The sequence below is a fragment of the Zalophus californianus genome, chromosome 6 (genome assembly GCF_009762305.2).
Source record: "Zalophus californianus isolate mZalCal1 chromosome 6, mZalCal1.pri.v2, whole genome shotgun sequence".
Lineage (NCBI taxonomy): Eukaryota > Metazoa > Chordata > Mammalia > Carnivora > Otariidae > Zalophus > Zalophus californianus.
Genome location: NC_045600.1, coordinates 123,936,231 through 123,944,322, shown reverse-complemented (window position 1 = coordinate 123,944,322; position 8,092 = coordinate 123,936,231). Strand labels below are relative to the sequence as shown.

General features: G+C 36.5%; 1 pseudogene; it reads left to right on the top strand.

The window, feature by feature from the left end:
- The first annotated feature begins 687 nt into the window (after positions 1 to 687).
- Positions 688 to 917, top strand: LOC113908518 (annotated as a pseudogene).
- Positions 918 to 8,092: the final 7,175 nt, after the last annotated feature.

Genomic DNA, 8,092 nt, shown 5'->3' with positions numbered 1-8,092 from the left:
GAAAAGACATGGATAGACTTCAAGTGCATATTGCTATATTAAAAAAGCCAGATTGAGAAGGTTAAACATCCTATGATACCAATTTATAACATTCTGGAAAATGAAAAATTATAGAGTTAATAAAGAGATCAGTGATTGTCAGGAGCTCAGGAGTGGGGAGGGGTTGAACAGATGAAGCGGAGGGGATTTTTGGAGTAACCATTCGGGTGTGCTTAAATCCCCACTCCTTAAGTGTGAGCTGATTTACAGTAATTTCACTTCAAATAGAACAGTATGAAAAGTGGGAAAGAAAGAGAAACTTTACAGTGGAGAAACCTGACAAACTACCCCAGCCAGGTGATCAAGGTCAACACTGACAGTGATAGGTAATGTTGACAGTATGTACCCGTGATATGAAGTGATGAATACAGCACTTTACCTCTGTGGTTTTCCTCCAGTAACCTACAACTCCAGTATGATCATGAGAAAGAAATTCAGACAAATTCCATTTGAGGGACATCCTATAATTGACCAATGTTCCTCCAATCTGTCAAGATCATTAAAAACAAGGAAAGTCTGAGAATTATGCCACAAGACAAGAAAAAGCCCAAGGAAGAATGACAAGTAAATGTAAAGTGGGATCCTCAACAAAATTCTAAAACAGAAAAGGACATTCTGGAATTCACTGTCAAGCCGGGAACTGGGGAGATGGCTGAGACTGACCCCAAGGCCTTGCAGGATCTCACCTCAGTGGTGCAGACACTCCTGCAACAGATGCAAGATAAATTTCAGACCACGTCTGACCAGGTCATTGGAACAATTGATGACATGAGCAGTTGCACTGACGACCTGGAGAAAAACATTGCCAACCTCATGACATAGGCTGGGTGAAAGAGCTAGAAGGTGAAAACAAGATCCCTTCCACACCAAAGAGTTGAAGGCAGCTAATTCACACTGAAGTCCAGAACACCATTTTTATAAGCCAAGAGAGGACTGAATGGATTTTTGAAGCAACTGCTATGTGTAAATAGTGTTTCTAAAGTGTGCGTTCTTCTTACCACACACTATATAGTTAGTCTATAGAGTGATTCTCCCCCCAGTTTCTTGAGTATGGTAACTCCACATCTTGGACCTTGGTCAGTCATGCTGTTAAATATTAAACACTAAAACTTTGGCAGTTCCTGAAAAAAAAAAAGACATTCTGTAAAAACTGAGGAAATCTCAGTAAACTATAGACTTCAGTAGTAATAAGAAGAAGAAGGAAAAGAAGAAGAAAGAAGAAGAAGAAGAGAAGAAGAAGAAGAAGAAAAGAAGAAGAAGAAGAAGAAGAAGAAGAAGAAGAAGAAGAAGAAGAAAAGAAGAAGAAGAAGAAGAAGAAAGAAAGAAAGAAGAAGGGGAAGAGGAGAAAGAGGAAGAGGAAGAGGAAGAAGAAAGAAGAAGAAGAAGAAGAAGAAAGATAGAGAAGAAGAAGGGGAAGAGGAAGAAGAAGAAGAAATACTGGTTCATTAATTGTAACAAATATAAGAGACTAAGTATGAGGGTATTTTGGGAGCTTTGTATTATCTTCTCAATTGTGTCTATAAATCTAATAATATTTTAAAAATTAAATATTTTTAATGGTGCTTCATGCTGTCTCTGTCTCACTTAACATAGATACAAAGTCAAATCACACATGAGCACATCTAATTCACAGACCTAAGTTACACTTGTAATTAAGGAGCATAGCAAATAAAGTTTTGAGATTTTCCATCTCTGTACTACAGGGAAACATATAAGAAGTTTGGAAATGATGATGACTGAGCCAGTCCACGAGAATTAAATACAGTTGGTTGTATCAAAATTCATCAAACTATTATCTTACTGGTGGACCTCTGAGCCCTATCCATTTTTTCTCTGTCATCAACAGTGCATCTACGTAAAGTTTCTACAAGATAAATAGAAGACAAATTAGAGGTCATAGGATATGCATATATTAATCGATACCACAAGGGAAAAAAACCCGTCAAATCTATATGCTCGTCCAAACTATTGCCATCATAGGTTACTATCAATTCTTCATAGTTTTGTGAATCTGTTGGGTAAAAATATCCCACGTTGGTGTTTCAGGAAATGTTTCTCTAATTACAAATGAAATAATGGTCTGATCACCTCCTATATACTCCATTGGTGAGGGAGTGATCCTCAGTCTTAAATAGGATGAGACAGATGACACCTGACACTGGGCAGAAGAGATTCTCAGCAGTTTATTGTTCACATATGCTCATGGTCTTGGGGAGGAAGACACTGAATACCACACAGGTCCACATGGGGCTGCAAGGGGGCTGTGGGAGACAAGCTTTTCAGAGGATGCGATTGACTTGTTTGCATAATTTCATGGGCTGGCAGGGAAGTGAAGGCCAGTAGGACCAGGTGGAGTATATCCGGTCCAGCTGAAATGGTAATTAGCCAGGTTAGGAGCCTTTCCCACTAGGTGGGGGGCATGTCTGGGGAAAGCAGGGGAACCCACAGTTAGACATTTGGGTCCCCATGAGGTTCAAAGGTGTCAAGGTGGCACATGAAATTTTAGGTCTTTTGATGTTTAAGTTACTGTCTTTTTCTCTGAATTTCTCATTTATGTCTTCTATCCAACTTAACTGCATTGTTTCCAGGGTTGAAAATTTTTTTTCTGGTTACCAACTATTTTTTTCTTACCCATATTATAAATATTTCCCCCCAGTCTGTTTTTTGTTTTTTTTTTTTTATTAAGAATGCCCTCTAGGGGCACCTGGGTGGCTCAGTTGGTTAAGCGTCTGCCTTCTGCTCAGGTCATGATCCCAGAGTCCTGGGATCGAGTCCCACATCGGGCTCCCTGCTCCTTGGGAGCCTGCTTCTCCCTCTGCCTCTCTCTCTCTCTCTCTGTCTCTCATGAATAAATAAATAAAATCTTTAAAAAAAAAAAAAAGAATGCCCTCTAGGGGGGCACCTGGGTGGCTCAGTCGTTGGGCATCTGCCTTCCACTCGGGTCGTGGTCCCGGGATCCTGGGTTCGAGCCCCTCACTGGGCTCCCTGCTCCGCGGGAGGCCTGCTTCTCCCTCTCCCACTTTCCCTGCTTGTGTTCCCTTCTCTTGCTATGTCTCTCTCTGTCAAATTAATAAATAAATGTTTAAAAAAAAAAAAAGAATGCCCTTTGGGGCACGTGGATGGCTCAAGTCCTTAAGTGTCTGCCTTCCACTCAGGTCGTGATACCCAGGTCCTGGAATTGAGCCTCGCATTGGGCTCCCTGCTCAGCGGGAAGCCTGCTTCTCCCCCTTCCACTCCCCCTGCTTGTGTTCTCTCTCTTGCTGTGTCTCTCTCTTGTCAAATAAAATCTTAAAAAAAAAAAAAAAGAATGCCCTTTAAAAACTAGATCTGATTTTGTCACTATGCTGCTTAGAACGTTTCAGCGACTTTTAAAGCAAATTCCAAAATTTTCGATGTGGCTGGGTACCCTGACTGAGCTGCTACACTACCTCATGCTCATGCTCTTTCTGGCCTCAATTCTGTCCTCATTTATTCCCATACTCTTTTGTCCCTTCACATATCTGAATCTTCCATCTCGGGCCCTCCTGCTGGAGATTCTCTTCACGCATTACCATGACAGACTCATGTATATTGAGAAATAAACAGCAGCATGTGCAGTAGAACTAATGAAAGATGGTCATAAACCCCAAGCATTGTGGGCATTTATCATGTTTCTTGTATTTTTCTCCACTGAGTTTTCCAATAGCCATTTTATTTATTAATTTTAAACTGAACATTTGCATGGTGCAATTTTTTTTTTTTAAATCAAGTCTGTAGTGAAAAGAAGGTCATCCTCTCCATCTGTTTCCAAGTGTTCTTTTCCCAAGAAGCAACATCTGAGATTGGTTTCTTGGGTCTTCAAACTTCTAAGTATGTGTGCTCCCACCAGATACATTGTTTTGCACCTTCTCACTTTGTTTTTTACTTGCTTCATTCCTTTGCAGTATATGTAGAGCTTTGTTCTTTTAATTTGCTTCTTATTAAATCACATGGATCCACTGCTCTTCAAGCCAGCAGCTCTCTATTGGTGGATATATGTGCATCACTGATACGTTTCTATTACAATGTTGCAAAGAATAATCATGTTCATACCTCATTTAGTCAAGTGTGAATTTATTAAAAGATGTGTTAGTCAAAGAGTACCTGAACTTTTAAATTCTGATAAGACAGGACCTTATTGTTTCTTACAGTGGTTATGTCAAATTGCACTCCTACCAGCAATGTATAAACCGTAACTTCTCCAATTGTTTATCAAATCTGATAAGCAAAAACTGTATATTACTGGTTTTAGTCTGCATCTTTAACTGATAAAAGAAGCACAGTTGTTGTTCTTGTGTTCTTTTACTATGCGCTTTAATGTTTTATTATCTTTTGTTCACTTTTATTGGGCATTTGGTCTTTGTTCTTATTGATTTATAGGTACTCTATATATTATGGGACTATATATATCACTCTTTTACAGTCATAAAAGTTGCGAATATTATGCTTCTGTTTTTCATTTGTCTTTTTAATTATCTATTTTTAAACAGAATTATCATAATCATTTCAATATCAATACTTTTATAGCTTTGAGTGTTGTGTAATAGTTTAAGATGCCTTCCCTATTCTACTTCTTAATGTAAAATGTCATTGCTTTTCTAGTATTTTTATGTTTTCTCTCTTAGGATATGAGACTTAGATTATTTAGGATTTATTTGTGTGCCATGTCAGCTAGGGCTCTAACTTTTTTTTTCCTTATAGATACAAATTGTCAACATCATATTTTGAAGAATACATTTTTTCTTACTTATTTAAAATGTTGCCATAACAACTGACTAAATGCATTTATATATTGTGCAGTATTTATGGACTTTTCATTCTGTTCTGTGGATTTCTTGATTTGTGTACCAGTAGCACACTCTTTTATTAAGGTATATTTATAATATTTTAATATCTGAATGGGTTTTCCATCCTCATTATTTTTCATATCCAAAATTTTCCTAACTACTTTCCTTTTCCATTTTCCTCTTTAAAATCCAGAATCAACTTGTCTGGTTCCAAAGGAAAAATCCTATTGGTACTTTTATTGGATCTCAAATACAGCTTAATGTAATTGACATCTGATTACTCTCTCTTTCAATTCAACATCACTGTATGGTTTTCCATTTGTTTCAGTTTCAGACCTAAGTCCCTCAGGAGCACTTTACAATTTTCCTCATAAAGGTCTTACAGATTTCTTATTTAAATGTTGAATAATTCTTTCTGTTGTTCTTGTTATCACTTATAATTGTTGTGTGCAGATGGAGATAAATATATAAACATAAATATAAATATAAATAAGTATATATATATATATTATCCAGCTCCTTTATCAAATTCTTTTTATTTGTTTTATATCAGTTGATTCTCTTAGGTTATCCAGGTATACAATCATACTAATCGCAATCAAAGATAACTTTACCTCTTCCTTTCCAGCTTCCATATGCCTTCTTTCTTCCTAAAATTTTCAGCTATGGCCCCTATAGCAATGTTTAGTAGCAGTAACGGTGCTTAATATCCTAATCTGGGTCCTGACCTTAATGGGAGTGCTTCAGTGTTCTCCCATTATAATAATAATAATGGATTTGAGGTTGATATATATATATATATCATCAGTCGTGATTTCTTTAAAAAGTCCATTTTTAAAACCAAGAATAAATGCTGAAGGTTATTAAAATATCTTTGGAATTTGTAGAGATGGCTTTTTTCATTTTTTATCTAATATAATACATCATTTGAATATATAATAAATTAGATAAATGGGTTTTGCAGCATTAAACCATTCTGGTATTGCTGTATAATTCTATACTGCTGGCTTCTGTTTCTAATATTTTATTTAGGACATTTACATTAATATTCATGATAAAGACAGATATGTATCTTTTTGTGCTATCTGGTTGAGATAATTATAAAGTTTGTTTGTTTCATTAAGAAAATTTCCTTCTTTTACTGTGCTCTGAATGGCTTAAATATAACATTTATGCAGTTCTTAAAGATTTGGTTAAGTTTTCTCCATGTAAGTAATTGGGCCTGTTGTTTGAATAACTTACTTACTGAAAAATTTTCTAAATTTTTATGAAAATTGTTCTATTTGAATTTTCAGTTTCTCCTGAGATCATTTTTGGTATTTTTCCAAGAATTTCTTAGGAAATCATCTAGTTCATTCAGGTTCTTCCATATTTTTTTTTAGAGAGGGAGAGAAAGAGAGAGAGTGTCAGGGGGAGGAGCAGAGGGAGACAGAGAAAGATAATCTCATGGAGCCTGACTCTGGGCTGAATCTCAGGATCTTGAGGTCATGACCCTGAGATCAGGACCTCAGCAGAAATCAAGAGTTGGACTTTTAACCAACTGAGCCACACGGGTGCCCCTTTCCATACGTTTTCATGAAATTGAGCCAATTAGTTTTACTTATTAATGTTCTCTTTTTTGGTATTAAAAAACTGTTTTTTTTCCCCCTCCCCTTGATTATGTTAACTAAAACTAATTAGGTTAAGAATCTGATTCTGGAATTTGGTTCTACAATTTTCTTATTTCTGTTTTATTATTTTAAAATCTTATATCCTTACTAATGGTTTCTTTCTGCTCCAATTAATTTTGTTGTATTTCATGAATTTGACCCTGAGCATTGTTATAGCTGGATCCCATGGGGCCTGATATATGTTTCATTATCATTTTCTTTATATTGTATCATATTGGTTTTAATTTACTTTTTAATCCAAGAGATTTTATTTGCAGTTTCTGATATTTGTATTTGATATTTTTGCTGTAAGATTTTAGTTTTGCAGTAATGGGTTCAGAAAATGTTTTGTCTATTTTTCTTTTACTTTTTGGAATTTATTAAGTTTTACTTTGTGGCTTAATACATGGTCAAATTTTGTGTATGTTTGGTCACCTGGAATAATGATGTTACATTCCCTATAGTCTGAGTGTGGAAGAATGATGTTACATTCCCTATAGTCCGAGTGTACATATGTATATACACACATACCTTACACACATAAGTATATGTGTGTATATAAGTATATATTTATATATATATCTATCAATGAATTATACATGTGTGTCTATACATATATGTACATATAAATAAGTATATGTGGTATAATTCACCTGATAGTTATATATGTAATATAGAGAGCAACTCACTATGTATACAAATTCCAAACTCCACATTGATTAATAATAATAATTTACTTATTAGGGGTGCCTGAGTGGCTCAGTCAGTTGAGCATCAGACTCTTGATTTTGGCTCAGGTCAGGATCTCAGGGCTATGAGATCAAGCCTGGTGACAGGCTCTGTGCTGGGTGTGGAGCCTGCTTAAGATTCTCTCTCTCTCTCTCTCTCTCTCTGCCCCTCCCCCACCACTTGCACGCTCTCTCTCTCTAAAAAGAAAAATAATAATAGTTTACTTGATCAATAATTTACCTGATCAATTATGTGATTTAAATGTTTTCTAGTCTTTTGGGTGGCAACACTGCCCTCTCAAGAACCAAGTGCAAAGCATTCAAGTCCCCTACCAGTCTTCCCTGTATTTTCTATAGCTTTTGTTTTCTAACTGTTGATAATGTATAATTAGGTGCAGGTTTTCATGACTGGTAGATCTTCACTGAGAATCATACTTTTTTTTAATCATAAGGAGCCCTCCTTTGTCTGAAATGAAACTGAAGTCGTTTTCTTTCTAGATAAGAACCACAACGGCGAGGGCATTGACCAGTGTGGAGAGAGACTGGTGCCCTGACATGAAGCATGTTAAGAAAACGTCAGAGCAGAAAATGCCATCTCTCCTGAGGAATGACATTCTCTGCACTCAGGGGTCAGCCAGGGGTGGTGGGGAGGTCAAAGGCAACTCTGTTGCTGGCCACTGAACCATAGCAGGAAGGGAACTTTGAGATGAATTGTTTTCACTGACCCTGTTGAAGGCATGGGGCTCAGAGTTCACGGGGAAGATTTCCAGAGAAAATGCTTTATGAAAATATTTGGAAAGCAAAGGATATTATCTGGCAGGGAGAGAAAGGAGGTCAATTCCGGTAAAACAGTTTCATCCAAGAAGAGATA